This window comes from Schistocerca serialis, chromosome 4 (assembly GCF_023864345.2).
Source record: "Schistocerca serialis cubense isolate TAMUIC-IGC-003099 chromosome 4, iqSchSeri2.2, whole genome shotgun sequence".
NCBI classification, from domain to species: Eukaryota; Metazoa; Arthropoda; class Insecta; order Orthoptera; family Acrididae; genus Schistocerca; species Schistocerca serialis.
In genome coordinates this window covers 164,331,592-164,357,215 of record NC_064641.1, presented here as the reverse complement: position 1 = coordinate 164,357,215, position 25,624 = coordinate 164,331,592, and positions in this window count along the sequence as shown.

Here is a 25,624-nt window from a genome sequence, read left to right as displayed (position 1 = left end):
AAAAAAATTTACATTAAAAAAAAATTCAGATGAGCAAATCATTGATTTCATGAATCTCATTACAGTCGTAGCCAAGTACAACTACGTTGAATTTTATGAAGAATTGTAGCAGCAAACCGACGGTCTTGCTGTGCGAAATATTTTCATCAACTTTCTAAAAGAAAAATTTTTCAACTGCCTTTCAGCTACAGCACTAGGCATTCTCTCCTATTTTAGATACGTTGATGATGTTTTAGTCATCTACAAGGGACCTGGTGATGGCATTGACCATATTTTTTATCTCTTCAATGAACTCAATGAGAAAATATCTTTCACCATCGAACTAGAAAACGAGTCCCGCCGATTAAACTTTCTTGACTTGTCGCTTACAATAGAAGAAAATAAAATCTCATTCAATATTTTTCGTAAAGAAACATATACTGATCAGATCGTACCTGCGTCTTCTATGCAGGCACAATCTCATAGAAACGCTTTCTTTCACTCTGTTATTCACCTAGCTACTTCTGTCACTTCCGAAAGAAAAATTCAACGATGAAATCAATTTACTCAAAACGATAGCAGTTAATAACGAGTATGAACCTGGCTTAGTAGATGACATCCTTAAAAAGAAAACTGTTAAAAGAGGTACTACGCTCGGCACGTCTATCACTAAATCCAACCCAAAAAAATATTGTTCTATTCCTTTCTTGGGGCCCATCCCTTATCAGATCCAGCCCCTTCTTCGTAATAAATACAACTGTAACGTTGCCTTTTCTACCAATAATAATCTGAAAAAAACCTCATTCATAATTTAAAATCGACTCACTCCCCTTTAGAAAGTTCTGCGACACCTGCTCTTCTTACTACATAGGACAAACAGGACGTGCCTTTACAACCAGATATAAAGAACAAATTTTAAGAAAAAATGGCATTAGCACCCAAAATTCGTCTTTTGCCGAGCATGTTCTGATTACAGGTCACGCGCCTAAAGCTATTCAAGATATCAACATTTTGCACACCGGTAAGAAAGGGCGTAGATTAGATATTCTTGGAGAATTACAGATTTTTAAACAGCTTTCTCGAAATGATAGCCTCATTCTCAATGAGCAGCTACAGTTGCGTAACAAAAATTTCTTCAACGGTATAAAGCCGTTACTTGACACTTAATTTCAGGTCTCCTCGTGCAGTTACCGAAATGTCTTTTTCCACCTAAGTCAACTCATAATGTTTCATTTATTAAATGATTTATTGGCTGTATTTCATGTTATTTCGTTTGCTAGAGGCTGGGTCATTCAGCCCTTTTCGTATTCTCTATAGTGATGTTTTTATACTTCAAACTGTTCTTCTAAACTCTGATGTAGACAAAATGTTACTTTATCTGTCGCTGTGAAACGAAAGATTACGTTTTACATCATGTACTGAATAATGTTCGTCATAATATTCGTCTGTCTATATTTGAATACTAAGTAGCCAAGTTGTACTTGCGGCTACTAGATGGCACTCTCAGTGCAATGTTAACCTGCCCGCAGTTGTTAATGCGTCGCCTCAGTCCGTTGCGATCTGTGGCTTTACAGATGTGAGCAGCCCATTGTGGCTCACCTCGGTGCATTCTTTTTTTTAAAAAAAATTGTGACTAAGGGCCTTGTGGCCTGTTATTTATTTTATACGTGACATGTAAGTACTGTCTCTGTCTTGTATTGTTAGTCAGTACTTAAGCTTTAATATAAAAAATTTTCTTTTCCCATAAATTTGTAATTGTGTTATAGGCCATTTTAAACATTTAAATTATGATCAAGGCACTCTCAGAAGTGTTGAAACTTGATTAACAAGACTAAAAGTTGTGAACGAGAGCTCATATGTTTCAACTGTAATTTATAAACGATCGCTGAATCAAACAGCCATGTTTAAAACTTAACAACAAATAAACAAATCATACGTCATCAACGCAAAACGACAATATTACAAAAATAAACAAAATGTAGCTAAATTGGGGATAATAATCGACTTACCTTCATAATTTGAGGAACTGGATGTCACATAAATAAATTTTCTAAATACATTGTTTACTCTTCAACAAATCATTCTTTTGCTAACCACATGTCCCCTAGTAGTAAGAGTCTATAGTAGTTAGAATCCTTTTATTTGTCTGGCTCTTGTCGCTACTTGCTGTAATTGCTGTAGTTTGTGTTATGAAAATTTTCTGTGAGGTAAGTGACTTATGGAAGAAACAGGGTTTCCACTATCGTGATTCGTGATGGAAATGAGTTTAGGGAATTAACAGAGTTGGAGGTAGTTGCATATTTATTTAATTTCATATTTTTTGGATTTGTGTTATTGTTAGGATTTTTCTTAAATTCAGGGTCATTCTTTTGTGTTAATTACTGGAAGCAAAACAATCGCATCGGTAATTAATGTCCGCTTTCCATAAAAATCGGTGCAGTCCATTTTCTTTTAGTTTCATTAGCAAAGCTGGTACAGTTTTTACATTTGATTGCAGCATGCAATTTGTATCTCATTATTTTGCGACATCCAACGAAGTGTACCAGGGCCGATTACATTCAGGGGTCACGCTATACACATACTATACATGCCCACCATGTGTAAAATTGGGAAAGAAACTTCCACTATTCTGCTGCGAAAATAGCCGATCACCACAGAATGTCCTCGTCATTTTGAAACTATCATCACAGTAAAGAAAAAGCGAGAATTTAAACTACGAAGAACAAAAAACATCTATGTTAATCAAATTCTTTCAGCTTGATAGACGAATTTCATGACCTGACAGTGTCTCTTCGCGTTCAGATCAGTGTCTGTAAATAAACTGTCCTGCATGTGTATTACAAGTATTTCAGATATGTGAAAATACATAAATAGTGCAATCTTAGACGCCATTAGTTCACATGTTGGAAAAAAAGCACTATTATTTTTACGTTCGACAACAACATGCTATAATTCATGAGGACTTAGCTGTTTTGTACAATATGTCACGATGCGTTTTACCAGGGTGACGCTGTGTGACATTGGCGTGTACGAAACAAATCGTGACAGCCTGTCTTGTAATAGAACCTCCTACAAGATATTACATCGCCTCCCTCTCTCTTCCGTTACATCGAAACAATAACCATTTGCATGCTTACATTTGACATTCTTACTTCATAACTCCCTTCTACTGACATGTCTATAAACTTCCTATCATACAGTATATTCTTGTGTTCTACTTTTGTAAGCACGTCTCGGAAAAAAAAAGAAATCATTTCTAGGTTCCACAATGACCTATAATCCAAGTAGTGTCTACTTTTAATTAGAGGTTATGAAGTATGAAATATCACAGGACATTCGGTAACACCTAAATTTTTAAACATGCAATGGTGACGATAATTATAAAAACAATTGTGATTCCACAAGAATAGATACATCAGATTTCTATTAGTTTTTTCAGAAAAATCGATGTAGTTTTGAGAGAGCTATCTGCATAGAGACTTTAACTAGTGATAACATTCCTTATAAGAGAAGCCCTTATCAGTTTTTACCGTTTCTATCATCCCTGATGCACATATCGAAAAATCAAATACCGTCTGCATGTCGATACTGACCGTATTACATAAACACATATCACCCCATTGCAGCACAGGCCAGTGCTCGAAGTCACGTGCCAGGATCTGCGTGAAGTTTTGTTGCCTGTACTGGAGGAAGACCATATCCGGCAGACTATCAATCACAATCGAGGGTTCTTGTATTAGTCCTTCATAAGCAGTTTTATACACAGTTTTTTTGGCTGTAGCACATTCAAGCAGGGAATGGTTACAGATTTGTTCACGCCACGTCCTTTGCTTTTCTACTATGACTCAGTGGTCTGTATCAGGTGGTAAAATGATATTAACATCCTAGGATCCTTTCGCTCTCACAGAAAGCTGAACATCGCGTGGTGTAAATTATGAAACTCCAACAACACACATGTTGGTAGAAATGAAACACAGAATAGATGTTTCTCAGTGACAAAAATGTCGAAAACATCGCAACATATGGAAACTGGAAGAGTTTGCAACATTGTAGAACGTTTCCAATAGGTATACATGGGTGATGACCTATACAGTAAATCTCCTCTCCCACAGCTACGAGGTAGCCAATGTATCGGTGTTCTGTTTCTTTGAGCATTGTTCCCCCATTTTGTAGTCACATATATGATTGCTCTTCCATTGTTGACCATGGCCGGATGGTGCAGTTCACATCATGTGCGAGGTGGTACAAATAAAAAAAGGTACTATTGTCTTATAGGTGAAAATAAAATAAAAACATGTGGAGGGAATCACAGCATATGGAAATAGGACAAGTCTGCAGCACTGAGGAGCACTTCCAAACAACTGTCTGAAATTGATGACCTCTAGATTTAATCCCATGCACGACAGTGACAAGTAGCAGATATTCAGTGTTCCACCAAGGCTATCTCCACCTCAACCAAGTGGTGTCAGTAAATCATTTTTTGATGATCAAGAGCATACCAACACCAGTCAATGACACAATAGAATGTTTCCTGTTTCTGCATCATTGCTAAATCACCCCTTCACTACTTTGCAAGTACCATATACTAGATTGTAAATGCAGCTAGATGATAGCGCAGTACGTCCACTCGACCATGTACACCAAGGTATACCAGACAGCGTCCTATACCGATGCAATCAGATTATCTACATATGCCGAGCGCTTCGATCATATTTCGGAATTTACGATTATGACCGGCCATCTTTGACCATGTGGTCGTGCGCCACAGAGTGTTAACACATTCATAAGGTAAATTCGGAGATTGGCAGATCCCTCCCTGCAACACCAGTCCTACCCACAACACCTATCCAAAAACACAAGATCTCTCCAGATGCATGTGTGTCGAGGAGGGTAGCAACTTTTATCAGTCTATAGTACAAAAGAGATTTTTGTGGTGATATAACAGATGGTTAAGAAGAAACATGTAATTTATACACGGTGGAGCTCCAGACAGATGGAGGTTCAAACTTAAATCAACCACGCTATAAATTCTGAATCATCGTTCCACTGTCTCGAGTTAGTACCAAGAAGGTACTGGCATGAGAGAAACGATTCTAGAACATAAATACGCACTCCTTCGGTTACACCGTTCTGCATCCAAAAAATTCTATAGTTTCTGAAGTATAAGTCGTGCAGAATGCAACGCTCTTAATAATCTAATGCAGGATATATTGTCCAGCATCAGATATACAACCACCCCACAAGTTTCCTACCCCTATCACTATGGTGAAAAATTTTAAAATAATAAAACTACTACATTCTGCACTTTTCTGGTCTCCTAGGTTGGCATCGTCAGTGTATATCCACTGCTTGAGCTGCTCGTTAACAAACTACAACTAAGCCCAGAGATTGCTGTTCTGTCTCTTAGGAAATTAATGGATTTTATACGTCTTTTTAAGTTGGAAACGTACGTACCCTCAATCACACTTCTCGTATCAGTCATGGTTATAATTAGTAGTAGTATCCATTTTGATGGATGAGGCTATGTCTCACTAGGAAATGTTGTTGTTGTTGTTGTCTTCAGTCCTGAGACTGGTCTGATGCAGCTCTCCATGCTGCCCTATCCTGTGCAAGCTTCTTCATCTCTCAGTACCTACTGCAGCCTTCATCCTTCTACATCTGCTTAGTGTATTCATCTCTTGGTCTCCCTCTACGATTTTACCCTCCACGCTGCCCTCCAGTACTAAATTGGTGATCCCTTGATGCCTCAGAACATGTCCTACCAACCGATCCCTTCTTCTAGTCAAGTTGTTCCCCAGACTCTTCTTCTCCCCAACTCTATTCAATACCTCCTCATTAGTTATGTGATCTACCCATCTAATCTTCAGCATTCTTCTGTAGCACCACATTTCGAAAGCTTCTATTCTCTTCTTGTCTAAACTATTTATCGTCCATGTTTCACTTCCATACATGGCTACACTCCATACAAATACTTTGAGAAACGACTTCCTGACACTTAAATCAATTCTCGATGTTAACAAATTTCTCTTCTTCAGAAAAGCTTTCCTTGCCATTGCCAGTCTACATTTTATATCCTCTCTACTTCGACCATCATCAGTTATTTTGCTCCCCAAATAGCAAAACTTCTTTACTACTTTAAGTGTCTCATTTCCTAATCTAATTCCCTCAGCATCACCCAACTTAATTCGACTATGTTTCACTAGGAAATAGAGTAAGGAATTACCAGCATGAATATTTACGACAGCAGAAACATTGAGGTACCACCAGTACCCTACTGCACGAAAATGCACATGAAGAAGCAGCACGAGCAGTAGCCAAAGGAGATGTAACTGTCTAATTGCTGTTTACAGTAGCACCACAACAGCTCTGGTAGTATTCCTCTTGTACAAGGAACTCCTGGTCTGCTGGTAGGAAGTTTTGCTTATGTGTAGGATAGTACAGCAATTTAGTTCTAACAGGACAACTCTCGAGTACATCCCCCCACACTATTGAAGGTGATACATGTGACACTGGTCCACTCTCCTACAGAACACTCTAGGGAGTGGCGTTAGTCTGATAAACGCATTGAGTTTTCTGCTTAATACTTAATGAATAACATTGTTTGTGACAACTGGCCGTAATTCGTTAATATCTATATTTGAATGGATGTGTGAGAACACAGTTATGGATTGGGATACATATGTCTTGCATGATTAAATATAACGCCTCTGTGTAACTCTTATGTCGCCTTTGTTGCTGAATATGTTACGAAAACACACACAGTTTACATGGGAGAGGCAAGGCTAAAACTGAACGCAGCCAGACCATAATTTTTAAGCTTTTCTCAGTCTTGAGTCTCCAGGTACCCCCAACCCACCTTAATTCCCCACATTTCGTGTACTTTTTCTCTAAATTTATGTATTCTCAGTCAATTTACATAATTTTGCTAGTTTTTTTCGCGCTTTTACAATTTCGTCATATGTTCCTCAATTTTGCGTATTTCCTACCGATTTCTTGTAATTATACCAGGGTTTCCTCAATTTTTAGAAAGTTTTGGTCATTTTTAAAATTTTTTTATTTTTTTTCCATATTTATATGGTAGTACTGCTGGCCTATCCTGTTCGATTTTATACGAGGATATTTGTATATCATATACACCAGCCTATTAAACAGATCCTAGGAATTCACCACTTCCCGGTGATCTAAATGCATACATTTTGGATAGGGAGATCGTGAAAAGTATAGTAGCAGTCGCCCCATATCTAGATGAGACTCAATGAGTGGTGAAAATTCGAAACTCTTAGTCTGGAAACTAATTCGTATACTGCTATGGCACATTAGAGAGCTTGTCTGCGGACTCATCTAGCGATGCACTTGATCCAAACTCATAGTCTGGCACTGTATTACATGTTCATCTGACTTTAACTCTATCGTGTAGAGATCTGCGACAGGCAGCTGACACGTGTACAGAGTTGATTTTGCTGCTGCTCTGATACTTTTTCCCGTAAGTATATGCTCTTATTGCTTACATCTTACCTTAGTAATGAGTGATTCCTCAGTTGACAGTGTGTCGACAGCATTGAACATCCTGGAACGTAAGAGTTTTTGTTCCTAGTACTTACAGAGTGCGCATCCCTGGCAATGTAATTTATGTATGAACAGTTAGCAGGTTAAACATTGGAAATGTAATCGTCTGCCATTGACTGTTCCACACACATACAATAAGTATGCATATTACCAAGCGCAAAGTCTCGAATTCTACCACTTATACGTTAATAATTTTTTCATAATGTGGGGCCACAGTCGTAATATATTTCTTGAAAGACAGTACCGCCATGAGACTGGTGTTTATGTACAGTGTTACATTTACACTTACACAATCATGATTTCGGTTTCAAAGTGCCATATCAAGTGTTTTAGGTGTTATAAATTGCCTGGGATTACACATCATCGTATTACAATACACTGTTAGACACATTGTCTAAGACTCGATATTTCTGGCAGAGCCTACTGCTTTGTTTCATTACTGTGTACACCATCATGACTGAATGACAGTTCAACTATCATTTTAATACGACAGTATTCTATCCCAGGCAATTTATAACACCTAAAACACTTGATAATGGAACTTTGAAGGCGAAATCATGATTGTCTAAGTGTAAATGTAACACTGTAAATAAATGGTTCAAATGGCTCTAAGCACTATGGGACTTACTATCTGAGGCCATCAGTCCCCTAGACTTAGAACTACTTAAATCTAACTAACCTAAGGACATCACACACATCCATGCCCGAGGCAGGTCAAACCAGCGACAGGAGCAGCAGTTCGGTTCCGGACTGAAGCGCCTAGAACCGCTCAGCCACAGAAGCCATTGTAAATAAACAATAGTCTAATGCCGGTACTGACTTTAAAGACTTTCATTTATGTCACTATAATATTTCTTCGAAGTTCATCTCCTTGTGTAAGCACTCTTATACTCCTTCCACCTTTCTGCTTTCCCTTCTTTGCTTACGACTGGTTTTCCATCTGAGCTCTTGATATGCATACAGCTGCCTATCCTTTCCCCAAAGGCCTACTTAACTTTCCATTGGTGGTACATGTCTTTCCCCTAGTAAAATACGCTTCTAAATCCTTACACTAGTCCTGTAGCCGTTCCTGATTAGCTATTCTGCACTTCCCGTCAATCTCATTTTTTAAAACATTTGTATTTCTTTCCACTGCTCATTTGCTGCAATTTTTAATTTCCTCCTTTCATCGTTTGCATTTTTATATTTTCTCCTTCCATCAATTAAATTTAGTATCTGTTGTGTTATCCAAGGATCTCCACCAGGCCTTTCTTTTTACCTATTTAATCCTCTGCTACCTTCACTGTTTCATCTCTCGTAGGTACCATTCGTCGTCTACTGATCACTTATATGATCGAAAATTAATAGTATGTGGAGGGTAGAAGCCAACAAATTTATTTTAATTTTTAAACGTACATATATATTTCAGTAGTGTATGTATGCAAAACAATATAGAATCTCAACTTTAGTTCTCACAAATCATAAACGGTGGGATGTTAAGCTTTTGGATTCCTAACACGATATCGACAGGTTATTTCCTATCTAATACGCTGCTGAGAAATATTTAATTTGGTATTGGAAGAAACATCAGGGGGAAAATATTGTACGCACACACACACACACACACACTTCGACTGAACATAGTATGCACAACAGACCGTGGAGGGTGCCGTGGGGAAGAAGAGATTCAGAGCGGAATCAAACGATTCTAAATATTGATGACTCAAAAGAAAATCATTTCTTCGTAGAATGCCGGAGGATGTAGTGGTAGAGGTAGTAACATGAATTTTTGGCTCAGCGGAACAAAACGTATTTAAATTTGCTTGACGTAGCTGCGAACTTCGCTCAACCTTCGCTCTCGGAAATAAACGTCCTGGCAATAGATCCAACTCACGGTAGCGCAGACTACTGTGACGAGAGAATATAATACCGCTGCAGATAATAACCTCTGGAGGAAATAGAACTCTGAAGTTTTTACTACTTACAAGAAAGGAAAGTTTTTATTCTTCATTACTTTGCTCTCTTAACGTGATTTTACTTGCATGAAAGTTTCATAAGTTTGAATTGACGAAGTGGCGGAGCTGGGACTCTCGACCCTACTGCACTTGTAAGGCAGCATGATTTCTAAACTTACTTATAAGGACAGACTTTTCTTTTGCTTCAGTTAATTGAAACGCTAAAAATGAATTAGTAAATTAAAAGTACAGTAGCCGGAATTCGTGATATGTCGTAAGGGATGTAGGTCAGAAGAGATCGCCGGTACTTGCGATCCATTCATCAAGCCCCACTGGTAATGACATTGGAGACAAGCTGTTTGGAGTAAGGCCGGTATTACACTATCGTATGTCTTTTGTCAAAGTTGATATGTCAAATATTTGTGTCAAAGAAATTTGATGGTGTAATAGGGGACTGTTTCAAATCTCGCCTATCGTCAAATAAATATTATCAAATCTGGGGCCTCGCTGCAGATTCTGGTCTTCTGTTCGCTGCAGTGTGAAATGTTATCACTTGGAGCGTTCTGTCAACAATAGTGTGTTTGTAAACATGGCTGCGAAGCTTTATATATATATATATATATATATATATATATATATATATATATATATATATATATATTCTCGGCTCTCCAGGCTTCTTAATCTATTTTTGTACTCAGGATGCCTCACAGTGTAAAGCGCCTCATCAGCTTCATACATTTCTATTAATTTTGTAGCTGTTCGATACAAAATGTAATTATTACCTTGATCTACAATGAAAATAGTTTTTAAAGCACATAAAGTGCATTGAACATTTATTTACTTTCAGATATTGGACCTTTAGTGCTTCATAAATTGTTTCACACGTTTCAGGTATTACTTTAGTTAGTGTGCACTGTGGTATTGAAGTGCTGTAATGTAACCTAGAGCAAATGTCTCCTGTAGGAAGGAATCGGATTGTTACTGTGAACCTGTCTTCTACAGATAAAGCATTTTTTACGTGAGTATTGTGCTTTGTGATATGACGAGACACTTCACTGAGCAAACACTGGAATATTTGCTCATACTTTCTTAAGTAATTTATGTACAACTTGACGTCCTCCACTAGAGGCTCATGTAACAAGTTTTGTTGAATGCTTTTATCGTCTCGTCGTAAAACCCTTGGCTTCACCCAGGCACGTTTCTTTATATTCCCCTGCCTCCCTTCCAAAAGCTCACACAGTGCAATTATGTTACATATGACTGCTCCGCATAATAACAAGTTGTTGTTGTCAGCCATCTTGAACTTTGATGAAAAATATGATGACAGTGTAATGCCCCTTTTTAGCGCCATGTCAAATATATTTGTCAAACAAATTTGAGGAATATTTGATCATATCTTTGATCAAATCTTTGTCAAAGAAATACGATAGAGTAATACTGGTCTAAGGCTACATTTTCAGTAGCTGGAGAACTACCACGAGAGTATGACAATGCTACAAATTCAAATGGCTCTTAGCACTATGCGACTTAACATCTGAGGTCATTAGTCCCCTAGAACTTAGAACTAGTTAAACCTAACTAACATAAGGACACCACACACACCCATGCACGAGGCAGGATTCCAACCTGCGACCGTAGCGGTCGCGCGGCTCCAGACTGTAGCGCTTAGAACCGCTCGGCCACACCAGCCGACTTTTCTGCAGATTTTTATCCTATGGAGACTCCGGTAATTTTGTAATTTATAAGCAGGTTTAATATAAATGACATTCTTCAAAAACAGTTGCCTAGCGAGATTTCACACAATACACCGTGAGCACAGCGTTCAACAAAAGGTGTGAGAATTCCGGTGTTTAAGAATGAAAGGGGTCTTCTCCGGTGAGTCACCTCTACGCCACCGACGATCATATTGACAAACGAGAAATTTACAGTCATCTTCACAGGCGGAAACGGCGTGCTAGTTCATTGTGTTCTGTTCTTGTGGAATTTCCTACGATTTACGGTCTCAGGTTCATCGTTCATGTGTTGAATGCATGATTAATTTATTCACTCACCGAGTTTCGAGTCACTGTGCATTTTGGTAGGATTTTCTGGGGTTAAATTGAGTCTCAGATCGGGTTTGGGTTGACTGGGTTGAATTTGTCAGCTAGTAAACTAATACTGCTAAGCACAATAATCTATAATCAGGAAGTTCATACAATGTATCAACTGTTGAAATATCTCTTCTCATGAGCATGATAATAAATTTTCTTTTAAGAACTAATATGTCTCTCGAAGAACAGTCACCGGACTATCCACCAGCACATGTAGTGCCTGGAGTCTCCACAGTGGGCTGGAAAATGTGGAGGATCATGAACCGCATAAGAAACAATGACGGCAGTTAAACATGATCAGGTGGAGTCGCGGTAACGTGGATGACGACGAGTGCGATTTTACGCTGTGCTACTGTGATGCTGTGCAAAACGTGGAACACCTCCTGGCCCTGAACCTACAGTTGCAAACTCGACATTTTGCGGCTGGAGGAGACAGAAACCCCGTACGTAGCTCAGTACTGGACTCAAAGACTATGAAAAAGTTAGTACAAGATAAGTACAGTATTTAAATTAAATATTGTTTTACGTTAGATACTCTTCTCTCAGATTAATTATTGTGCAAATCTCCCAAAAGATAATCATTACCTGCGGCCCAATATAATGTTATGATAAAATCACAAAGTGGGGATTTTGCAAAGAGTGTGTCAGAGTTCCATTCGCACTCGACTAATCGCAAAATACTTAATCGTAAGTAAGGTCTCCTCCCTGCGATCTTACACCACCTATTTGAGAAATGCTGTCGATGACCAATAGACAAGGGTCCACTTTAGATGAAAGGAGTATAACTGTCTACAGGCAAAATAACTAACAACTCCCCTAATGCTATTAATCAGCCGGAGAAGATTTAACCTCAAATTTACGCAGAATATGGTATCCACCGAAACCTGGGAGCAGCAGAAGTACTGGCTGCCTTAGTAGGCAGAAATTGGAAAAAATTCAGAAGCCTTCAGTCATGTAGGTAAAGTCGCTAAATTTGTTCTAAGGTTTCCTTTTGGTCCCTTGTTGGCCAGTCTGGTGTGGCAGTTGAAGATAGGAAAGCCCAAGTTTTAAATTTCACGTTCAAGAAATCGTTCACACAGGAGAATCGTACAAACATATCACCATTAGACCATCTGACAGACGACTCCCGTATGGCGTAAAGAAAGTACTGAAAAAGTTGAAAGCTAGTAAATCACCAGGTCCAAGTGGAATCCCAGTTCAGTTCTACAAAGAATACTCTATGGTGTTAGCCCCTTACCTAGCCTGTGTTTATGGAGAAACTCTCGCCCACCACAAAGTCCCAAGCGATTGGGAAAAAGCGCAGGTGTTTTCAGTATATAAGGATGGTAAAAGTACGGACCGCAAAAATTACAGAACAATATACGTAACTTCGGTCTGCTGCAGAATCCTTAAACATATTCTCAATTCGCAATTAATAAACATTCTTGAGGTCGAGAAGTTTATGTCCACGAACCAGTATGATTTTAGAAGCATCGCATGTGCGAAACTCAGCTTGCCCTTTTCTAACATGATTTGCTGCGAACTATGGATGGAGGGCAACAAGAAAATTCCATAATCCCAGATTTCCGGCAGGCGTATGACACGATGCTCCATTACAGACTGTATACGAAGATACCAGCATATGGAGTAAGTTTAAAGATATGTGAGTGGCTCGAAGACCACTTACTAATAGAACCTACTATATTGTCCTCGACGATGACTGTTTATCAGAGACAAGGGCATTGTCAGGACCGCCCCAGGGAAGTTTGATAGTACCACTGCTGTTCTCTATATACCGGGTGATCAAAAAGTCAGTATAAATTTGAAAACTTAATAAATCACGGAATAGTGTACATAGAGAGGTAAACATTAACACACATGCTTGGAATGACATGGGATTTTATTAGAACAAAAAAAAAAAGTTCACAAAATGTTCGACAGATGGCGCTGGACAGCAAAACGTCAGTGACTGCGAATAACAATCGTGTATAAAAGGAGCTGTGGTGAGAGAGAGAATCATATACGCCAGCAGTCGTAGCATATTGACGTTACCTGAAAAGGCGCTTTTAGTGAAGCTGTATTATCAGAATCGGGTATGTGCTAGTTCAGCGTTGCGATCGTATCGCCATAGGAAGTGGATTCGAACGGGTAAAGGTCCGTTGACAAATGCAGCTGTGGCGGGAATGATTTCGAAGTTCGAAGCCGCGGGTTGTTTGGACGATAGACCCCGTAGTGGGCGATCGAGAACAAGGCGTAATGCTGCTGAGACAGTTCAGGAACAAATGGAGACTGTAGCGGGTTCGTCTGTTCACGGGGAAGTCAGCACTCGTGCAGTCGCTCGTCGCATCGGCATTCCATACACCACTGTTTGGTTGGCACTTAAGGCGTACCCTCCGATGCTATCCGTACGAAATCCATGGGCATCATGAACTGTTACCCGGCGATTTAGTGAAGCGGAGGGCATTTGCGGTGTGGGCGTTTCAAAAGATGGCGGAACATGACGATTGGTTGAGTAACGTGTTGAGGACCGACGAAGCTCATCTCACGCTCCGAGGGTCTGTCAACGCCCACAACTGCAGAATTTAGGCTACCGAAAATCCTAGAACTGTCGTCGAAACTCCATTGCACGACGAGAAAGTCACGGTATCGGGCCTTTTCTCTTCGAAGAAATGCGTGGTTCTGGTTTTGTAACTGCTACCATGACGGGTGAGAGGTACGCCGATATGTTACAGAATCGCATCACCCCCGCCTCGCTGATAAACACCTGCTGGAACGTACGAATTTTATGCAGGATGACACTCCACCCCTTATTGCTAGACGCGTGAAAGATCTCTTGCGCGCGTCGTTTGGTGATGATCGTGTGCTCAGCTGCCACTTTCGTTATGCCAGACCTCAGTCCATGCGATTATTGGCTTTGGGGTTACCTGAAGTCGCAAGTGTATCGTGATAGACCGACATCTCTAGGGATGCCGAAAGACAACATCCGACGCCAATGCCTCACCATAACTCCGGACATGCTTTACAGTGCTGTTCACAACATTATTCCTCGACTACAGCTATTGTTGAGGAATGATGGTGGAAATATTGAGCATTTCCTGTAAAGAACATCATATTTGCTTTGTCTTACTTTGTTATGCTAATTATTGCTATTCTGATCTGATGAAGCGTCAACTATCGGACATTTTTTGAACTTTGGTGTTGTTCTGGTTCTAATAAAATCTCGTGTCATTCCAACCATGTGTGTCAGTTTGTACCTCTCTTACCTACATTATTCCGTGAATTATTCAGGTTTCAAATTTATACTGTTTTTGATCATCCAGTACATTAATGATGTGGTGGAGAGGGTGGGCAGCAATCTGCGGTTGTTGGATGATGATGCCGCGGTGAACGGTAAGTTGTCGAAGTTCAGTAACTGTAGTTGGATGTAAGACGACTTACAGAAAATCTCTAGGTTGGCGTCATGAACGGCAGGCAGCTAGCTTTAAATGTGCAAAAATGTAACACAATCAGGATGAGTGGGAAGAACAAACCTGTAATGTTCGGATACAGTATTACTACTGTACTACTTCACACAGCGAAGCTTTTTAAATATCTGGGCGTAACGTCGCAAATTGGTATGAAATTGAACGAGCTTGGGAGAACTGTGGTAGGGAAGGCGAATAGTCGACTTCGGTTTATTGGGAGAACTTTAGGAAAGAGTGGTTCGTTTGTAATGGAGGACGCTGGTGCGACATATTCTTGAGTACCGCTAGAGTGTTTGCGATTCGTACAAGTTCGGATAGAAGGAAGACATCGAAACAATTCAGAGGCGGACTGCTATGTCTGTTACCGGTAGATTCGATAAGTGTTACGGAGATGTTTCGGGAACTCAAATGGGATCCCCTGGAGGGAAGGCGGTGTTCTTTTAGAGAAACACTCTTTAGAAAATTTGGAGAACCGGCATCTGAAGCTGACTGCTGATCGATTCTACTGCAGCCTACGTACATTGTGCGTAGTAGTCACTAAGATAAGGCACGAGAAATTGGGGCTCTCTCTATTTGAATGACTAGTAGTGATACAAGGTACCCTCAGCAACGTACAGTACAGTACGGTGCCTTGCGGAGTATCTATGTAGATGTGGATGTAGATCTATCTGTGCCCACCATCGATCTTTGATATTCTGCTACACCCTATAGAAGTAACAGCAAGAACTCTCTTGGTGAACATGAGTGGGAAGTGTAAGTGACGGCTACGTAAACCATGTTAGTAATACGCTTCTGTTCTGTAATAGTTGACTGTTTGTTACATTGCTTGGAGGAAATGCCATTAGAGCTGACACTGTGGTAACAGCGTCCATTTCGGTAGTGGGCAGAGGGAAAGGGGTCTTAACGTAGGTAGCAGGCAGAAGGCGAGGGGTAGGACAAGTCACCGTCTTCAGCCCATTAATTTTCGACCCTAGAATGCATAGTACTGAAATCATACATGAATGTGTATGCACAGCCTGCGACGCACTGTCCTTATTTTAAATTGTTCTCTTTTCATACACTCACTTTCTGTAGTTGATTTTATTTGTTTCAAATTTATTGAAATATCAAAACGTTTCTAAGTTATACTAAAAGAATCGCCTGGCCCTAACCAATGTCTTATTCATATTTTAAAGAACTCGAATAGTTCATCTCATACAAACAATATATGCTTATCATTATGCACTGAAGCGCCATAGAAACTGGTATGTGTAATCAAATGCCGACCGTTGTGTCCGAGCGGTTCTAGGCGCTTCAGTCTGGAACCGCGCGACCGCTACGGTCGCAGGCTCGAATCCTGCCTCGGGCATGGATATGTGTGATGTAGTTAGTTAGGTTTAAGTGGTTCTATGTTTTAGGGGACTGATTACCTCAGATGTTAAGTCCCATAGTGCACAGAGACATTTGAACCATTTATATTCAAATACAGAGACATGTAAACAGGCAGAATACGGCTCTGCGGTCGGCAACGCCCATAAGAACAACAAGGGTCCGGGTCAAATGGTTCAAATGGCTCTGAGCACTATGGGACTCAACTGCTGTGGTTAGCAGTCCCCTAGAACTTAGAACTACTTAAACCTAACTAACCTAAGGACATCACACACATCCATGCCCGAGGCAGGATTCGAACCTGCGACCGTAGCGGTCTCGCGGCTCCGGACTGCAGCGCCAGAACCGCGCGACCACTTCGGCCGGCGGTCCGGGTCAGTTGACAGATCGGTTACTGCTGCTACTATGGCAGTTTGTCAAGATTGATGTGATTTTGAACTTGGTGTAATAGTCGGAGCAAGATCTATGGTTCACAGCATCTCCGAAGCAACGATGAAGTTGGGATTATCCCGTACGACCATTTGACGAGTGTACCGTGAATATCAGGAATCCGGTAAAACATCAAATCTCCGACATCGCTGTGGTCGGAAAAAGGTTCTTGCAAGAAGGGGACCAACAACGACAGAAGGGAATCGTTCAACGTAGCAGAAGCTATAAAGGCACATTTGCATGCCGTGCGTGAGTTTCCACGGAAACGCGAAATCTTAATTAAATAATTAATCTCTGACAAATTAATAAAGCCTATGGCACAAAACTGCAGCGCTATGCCGCTGATAAAACAAAATACAATTATGACACTCTTATGTTTGATTAAGAAGGGAGAGGTCTTGCAGAACAACTGGTGCGGGAAGCACGTATATTTTATTAACTGGCACACCGCCATATTTGAAGTTACACTCCTGGAAATGGAAAAAAGAACACATTGACACCGGTGTGTCAGACCCACCATACTTGCTCCGGACACTGCGAGAGGGCTGTACAAGCAATGATCACACGCATGGCACAGCGGACACACCAGGAACCGCGGTGTTGGCCGTCGAATGGCGCTAGCTGCGCAGCATTTGTGCACCGCCGCCGTCAGTGTCAGCCAGTTTGCCGTGGCATACGGAGCTCCATCGCAGTCTTTAACACTGGTAGCATGCCGCGACAGCGTGGACGTGAACCGTATGTGCAGTTGACGGACTTTGAGCGAGGGCGTATAGTGGGCATGCGGGAGGCCGGGTGGACGTACCGCCGAATTGCTCAACACGTGGGGCGTGAGGTCTCCACAGTACATCGATGTTGTCGCCAGTGGTCGGCGGAAGGTACACGTGCCCGTCGACCAGGGACCGGACCGCAGCGACGCACGGATGCACGCCAAGACCGTAGGATCCTACGCAGTGCCGTAGGGGACCGCACCGCCACTTCCCAGCAAATTAGGGACACTGTTGCTCCTGGGGTATCGGCGAGGACCATTCGCAACCGTCTCCATGAAGCTGGGCTACGGTCCCGCACACCGTTAGGCCGTCTTCCGCTCACGCCCCAACATCGTGCAGCCCGCCTCCAGTGGTGTCGCGACAGGCGTGAATGGAGGGACGAATGGAGACGTGTCGTCTTCAGCGATGAGAGTCGCTTCTGCCTTGGTGCCAACGATGGTCGTATGCGTGTTTGGCGCCGTGCAGGTGAGCGCCACAATCAGGACTGCATACGACCGAGGCACACAGGGCCAACACCCGGCATCATGGTGTGGGGAGCGATCTCCTACACTGGCCGTACACCACTGGTGATCGTCGAGGGGACACTGAATAGTGCACGGTACATCCAAACCGTCATCGAAACCATCGTTCCACCATTCCTAGACTGGCAAGGTAACTTGCTGTTCCAACAGGACAATGCACGTCCGCATGTATCCCGTGCCACCCAACGTGCTCTAGAAGGTGTAAGTGAACTACCCTGGCCAGCAAGATCTCCGGATCTGTCCCCCATTGAGCATGTTTGGGACTGGATGAAGCGTCGTCTCACGCGGTCTGCGCGTCCAGCACGACCGCTGGTCCAACTGAGGCGCCAGGTGGAAATGGCATGGCAAGCCGTTCCACAGGACTACATCCAGCATCTCTACGATCGTCTCCATGGGAGAATAGCAGCCTGCATTGCTGCGAAAGGTGGATATACACTGTACTAGTGCCGACATTGTGCATGCTCTGTTGCCTGTGTCTATGTGCCTGTGGTTCTGTCAGTGTGATCATGTGATGTATCTCACCCCAGGAATGTGTCAATAAAGTTTCCCCTTCCTGGGACAATGAATTCACGGTGTTCTTATTTCAATTTCCAGGAGTGTATATAAGAACACTGCGAGTTGCAATCTTACTAGGCACCCGATTCTGTAAAGAATTTATATTTATGAAAGTAAGTAGAATTATTTAACTGTAGGCTTATTCGTTGAATATATCCGATTTAACTAACTGTGTAAACTTTTTTATGTTTAGTAGACAGTCACCTCTGTACGACGTATTGACATGGCTGGCAAATTACTCTAATATTGAGATTTAGATTTTGAGTCCGCACCTACCGCAGCAGTCTTTGGAAACGATTTAAATACGAAGTCCGACTATTTGAATCACATTTCACGGTCAACTACGAATAACATTGTATTTACGAAAAAGCCATTGTCAAGCGTCTGATACCAAATAATTAAACGTCCCCGTTCCAGATAAGCAAATATTAATTACAACCAATCACCATCATACATATACAATAACTAATATTTTATTTATTTTATATTGGCGACTGCGTGTCGGACTTGTTATTTTGTCATTTGTTACATTGTTCTCTTTTTTTCATGTGAAAAATGAAATTTTTGGACCTGGACGTGAATGTACGAGAAATAACAAAAATCTGAAGATATTTTCCAATTGCCGGCCTCCGTGGCCAAGCGGTTCTAGACGCTCAGTCCGGAACCGCGCGACTGCTACGGTCGCAGGTTCGAATCCTGCCTCGGGCATGGATGTGTGTCATGTCCTTAGGTTAGTTAGGTTTAAGTAGTTCTAAGTTCTAGGGGACTGATGACCATAGATGTTAAGTCCCATGGTGCTCAGAGCCATTTTAACCACATTTTCCAATTCTAAAATTTTGCGGGAAGACGCAACGAAGCTTCCAGCAAAATAAGGTAAGACGCAGCATCTTTGCATTGGCAGGCTTGACCAGACGCATAATTCAGTGTATTAGCTCTTCAGTAGATTCTGTAGTATTTCTTTCGCGCGTAGCAGTTTTCGGTGATAAATTTCAGTCTCAGTGCTTTTCCTTAAACAATAACTTCTGCAACAATACCAGTACACGAGTGTACAATATGGCCGACTTCTGTACCACACGTTGTAACATGGCCAGCAGCCATTAAGAATAATCTGATATTCAGTTTACATTTTTAAATTAACAAACAGACATTGTTGCTACGAGCGATTCATGTTCAACTGCATTTTATTTTAAAACAGTGTCAAACTTTATTTTCTTGAAGCATACCATACGTGTGGCATGGTCATAACTAGAAAACAATACGCAAAGATGGAACAGCAACGACATACTATTCAGACGCAATCCGACTCGGACGAGAGACAAATGTTGGAAAATGACGTTGCGACAGCAACCGGTAGTGACGATTCATCAAATATTGACGCAAGTGTTAACGGAAATTTTGACAATAGGCCGTCCACCACAAAAATTTCAAAGTCTCAGTCAGAGCCCATGTTAATACATGACGTCACGTCTAATGACGCGGCGGGGGCAGAGACCTTGCTAACAGTAAACATTCCCAACATGTTACAAATGCTAATGAAACAAAACGCAGAAAATATGGCAATCTTAAGGATGCAGAACGTGGAAAACCTGACAACCTTAAAGACACAAAATGAACAGTTAAAGACACAAAATGACGAAATTAAATCTGACTTCATACCAATCAAGGCATGTAATGACACTTTATGTAAACGTGTGGAAGTTATAGACGCTACACTGACCAAACAGATGACTGAACTCGTACGAAATTTTCCAAGCTTAATACGAGACAAGAAAAGACTACAAATGACGTGGCACATTTACAGACACAAGTAAAAAACCTTAATGTCACGTGTGAAGCTCTTACTGAACAAATTCAAACATATTCTTCAGTACATGTCAACCTTGAAAAACGAATTACTGACGCGCAGAATAAACTTGGCGATGTTGAACAACAACTGACTGACAGATTACAATCTGATGCCACAGCTCATTTTCAAAATATTAATAAAGAATTTAATGATTGGGTAGAGAGCAAAGACAAACATTTTGATTGATGCATACGTGAAAATTTACCAGCAACTGTGCACGACTCCGTAGCGGAATACATCACTAATAACAAACAGTTGATTAGTGACGCAGTACAATCCGTCACTGCAGCCATGAGACAATTCACCGATCAACCACAGTCTGATTGTAACGAAAATATCAGTCAAAATGTACAGTTCAGAGACCAATATAAATTCGAGTATGACGCACCCATACCGCACACGACAAACCCAAAAGAACAAAACACACCACGACTACAACACATACCACGACGTGCAAACACAAGCGCAAGCTGTTATCATGGTGAACCACAGCAACATTATCGTGAATGAGATTTTCACTCTGCAGAGGAGTGTGCGCTGATATGAAACTTCCTGGCAGATTAAAACTGTGTGCCCGACCGAGACTCGAACTCGGGACCTTTGCCTTTCGCGGGCAAGTGCTCTACCAACTGAGCTACCGAAGCACGAACCTCGCCCGGTACTCACAGCTTTACTTCTGCCAGTACCTCGTCTCCTACCTTCCAAACTTTACAGAAGCTCTCCTGCGAACCTTGCAGAACTAGCACTCCTGAAAGAAAGGATATTGCGGAGACATGGCCTAGCCACAGCCTGGGGGATGTTTCCAGAATGAGATTATCACTCTGCAGCGGAGTGTGCGCTGATATGAAACTTCCTGGCAGATTCAAACTGTGTGCCCGACCGAGACTCGAACTCGGGACCTTTGCCTTTCGCGGGCAAGTGCTCTACCAACTGAGCTACCGAAGCACGACTCTCGCCCGGTACTCACAGCTTTTGTAAAGCTGTAACAACAGCTCTTACTGAACAAATTCAAACATATCCTTCAGTACATGACAACCTTGAAAAACGAATTACTGACGCGCAGCTGTAACAACAGCTTTTGTAAAGCTGTGAGTACCGGCCGAGAGTCGTGCTTCGGTAGCTCAGTTGGTAAAGCACTTGCCCGCGAAAGGCAAAGGTCCCGAGTTCGAGTCTCGGTCGGGTACACAGTTTAATTCTGCCAGGAAGTTTCATATCAATGCACACTCCGCTGCAGAGTTAAAATCTCATTCTGGAAACATCCCCCAGGCTGTGGCTAGGCCATGTCTCCGCAATATCCTTTCTTTTAGGAGTGCTAGTTCTGCAAGGTTCGCAGGAGAGCTTCTGTAAAGTTTAGACGGTAGGAGACGATGTACTGACAGAAGTAAAGCTGTGAGTACCGGACGAGAGTCGTGCTTCGGTAGCTCAGTTGGTAGAGCACTTGCCCGCGAAAGACAAAGGTGCCGAGTTCGAGTCTCGGTCGGGCGCACAGTTTTAATCTGCCAGGAAGTTTTAACATTATCGTAATTACTCGCCATCTGAACATTACAGTAATTACAGTGGAATAAATCCATATCACAGTGCTAAGGAAGAAGAAAGCTTAATAAAACACAGGCAATTTCAGACTTTTATCCCAGAAAAACGAACCTTTCATCCGGTGATTTTTCTTAAATATTTTAGCAACGCGTTTCCACGCACTTGGAGTGAGCGGAAAAAGATTTCATACACTCCTGGAAATTGAAATAAGAACACCGTGAGTTCATTGTCCCAGGAAGGGGAAACTTTATTGACACATTCCTGGGGTCAGATACATCACATGATCACACTGACAGAACCACAGGCACATAGACACAGGCAACAGAGAATGCACAATGTCGGCACTAGTACAGTGTATATCCACCTTTCGCAGCAATGCAGGCTGCTATTCTCCCATGGAGACGATCGTAGAGATGCTGGATGTAGTCCTGTGGAACGGCTTGCCATGCCATTTTCACCTGGCGCCTCAGTTGGACCAGCGTTCGTGCTGGACGTGCAGACCGCGTGAGACGACGCTTCATCCAGTCCCAAACATGCTCAATGGGGGACAGATCCGGAGATCTTGCTGGCCAGGGTAGTTGACCTAAACCTTCTAGAGCACGTTGGGTGGCACGGGATACATGCGGACGTGCATTGTCCTGTTGGAACAGCAAGTTCCCTTGCCGATCTAGGAATGGTAGAACGATGGGTTCGATGACGGTTTGGATGTACCGTGCACTATTCAGTGTCCCCTCGACGATCACCAGTGGTGTACGGCCAGTGTAGGAGATCGCTCCCCACACCATGATGCCGGGTGTTGGCCCTGTGTGCCTCGGTCGTATGCAGTCCTGATTGTGGCGCTCACCTGCACGGCGCCAAACACGCATACGACCATCATTGGCACCAAGGCAGAAGCGACTCTCATCGCTGAAGACGACACGTCTCCATTCGTCCCTCCATTCACGCCTGTCGCGACACCACTGGAGGCGGGCTGCACGATGTTGGGGCGTGAGCGGAAGACGGCCTAACGGTGTGCGGGACCGTAGCCCAGCTTCATGGAGACGGTTGCGAATGGTCCTCGCCGATACCCCAGGAGCAACAGTGTCCCTAATTTGCTGGGAAGTGGCGGTGCGGTCCCCTGCGGCACTGCGTAGGATCCTACGGTCTTGGCGTGCATCCGTGCGTCGCTGCGGCCCGGTCCCAGGTCGACGGGCACGTGCACCTTCCGCCGACCACTGGCGACAACATCGATGTACTGTGGAGACCTCACGCCCCACGTGTTGAGCAATTCGGCGGTACGTCCACCCGGCCTCCCGCATGCCCACTATACGCCCTCGCTCAAAGTCCGTCAACTGCACATATGGTTCACGTCCACGCTGTCGCGGCATGCTACCAGTGTTAAAGACTGTGATGGAGCTCCGTATGCCACGGCAAACTGGCTGACACTGGCGGCGGCGGTGCACAAATGCTGCGCCGTTAGCGCCATTCGACGGCCAACACCGCGGTTCCTGGTGAGTCCGCCGTGCCGTGCGTGTGATCATTGCGTGTACAGCCCTCTCGCAGTGTCCGGAGCAAGTATGGTGGGTCTGACACACCGGTGTCAATGTGTTCTTTTTTCCATTTCCCGGAGTGTATATTGTCGGTTACATCCAAGGCGATGCAGCTGTCTGGGCATACAGTCAAGCTGACGTATGTACCACGTACAGTGAGTTTGAGCGTGCCTTTCTGAACAAATTCTGGTCGCAATCCGTCCAGGAGCGACTCAGAAGACAAATTTTAGAACATGAAACTTTTAACAGTAAAAATGGTAACTTACGCAGATATTTTGAAAAATGTTTGAACATGGGACGTTTTTTGGACGAACCAGTCGCAACACGTGATATACTCCGTGTGTTGAAGGCCAAATTGCCTTTCAACATTAAAGAAAATTTCTTACATATTCCGGATGACGATCCATATTATTTTTTAACGGCTTTAGATTCGGTTGACATGTTACTAGAAGGTCAGCGCTTCGCGCGGCAAAACAGCAGCCACAATGTTTATACTAGTGGTATGAAAAACATGCAGGCTTGCCAACTCAATTCTGGCGCGCCCACAGTTGGTGGTGGTGGTGGTTAGTGTTTAACGTCCCGTCGACAACGAGGTCATTAAAGACGGAGCGCAAGCTCGGGTTAGGGAAGGATTGGGAAGGAAATCGGCCGTGCCCTTTCAAAGGAACCATCCCGGCATTTGCCTGTAACGATTTAGGGAAATCACGGAAAACCTAAATCAGGATGGCCGGAGACGGGATTGAACCGTCGTCCTCCCGAATGCGAGTCCAGTGTGCTAACCACTGCGCCACCTCGCTCGGTCCCACAGTTGGATACGCGGTACAGCAAAAACAGCAAACTCACATGCCGTCTCAATACGGAAACCAAAATCAACACGCGTATTACAATACAAACAACAGTTACAACAGTAATAACACTTCATGCGACAATCCATACAAAAGGCACCGCGGTAATAACAATAACGGTAACAACGGATACAAATGTAACAACAAAAACACAAACAGAAATAGAAATAATAATAACTACGAGCCAAGACAGCATCAAGGCTGGACTCGTAACGATCAATACTTTCATTCAAACACTGCTATACCACAGCAGCCACCAGGACTAAATTGGAGCATACCTTACGACCGACAGGTATGTCATAATGCGCAACAGCAACAACTGCAAAAGTTTGGAGATCACAACAGGCGATATCCGAATGTGAATAGAATAGAAGTGACACCTGATACATAACCTCAATCTCTGTCAGTACCTAATACAAATGCTAACCCAACAAACTAGAAACAGTCACTTCTATGCCCCGGGTCGTGGCCGAAGAATTCTTGGGGGGGGGGGGGGGGGCGACTTCAATGTTAATCAGTTATTTGACACCACCATTGAACAACAAAATATTGATTTGCCTACTAATTCTAAACAAAAACTACCTGTTTTATTTATAAGATACAACCACAATGAGAATATATCAGATGAACTTTTGCAAGACAGTACACAATGTCGTTCAAACACAAATGAAATTATTTTAGCCTCTACTACTGGTGTAGTAGGTGGGATTCCAACTACTATTTTCTTAGATACAGGTGCAGCTGTGAGCGTTTTGTCTTTTAATTTCTATAAAAAGGTGTGTGAATTGGAGCCTGTGCCTGAGTTTCCCGCCCAAAACTGTAAAATAACTACTGCTCTAGGTAATAAGCCATGTAGGGTTAAGAAGCAAGTTTTTGTAAACATTCCAATAGGTAATGGAACCGTACAATGGCCATTCCTGGTTGTACAAAACCTTGTGACAAATTGCATATTAGGATTAGATATTATGAGCGAGAAGGACTGCATTATAGACTTCTCCAAAAGTAAATGTATTTTAAATGATAAAGGCAGTGTAATTATTATTGATTTGGACAGGAGAACTCTAAAGCATGACAAACGCTGTACAGGGTACAAGGTTCAGTTAGTACTTGACAATGACACTCAAGACATGCAAACACACTCATCTGACACAGAGCTAATGGACTTGAAAACATTGCTTGATCATAAGATAAATGAAGCTACAGCTCTCAGTGTACA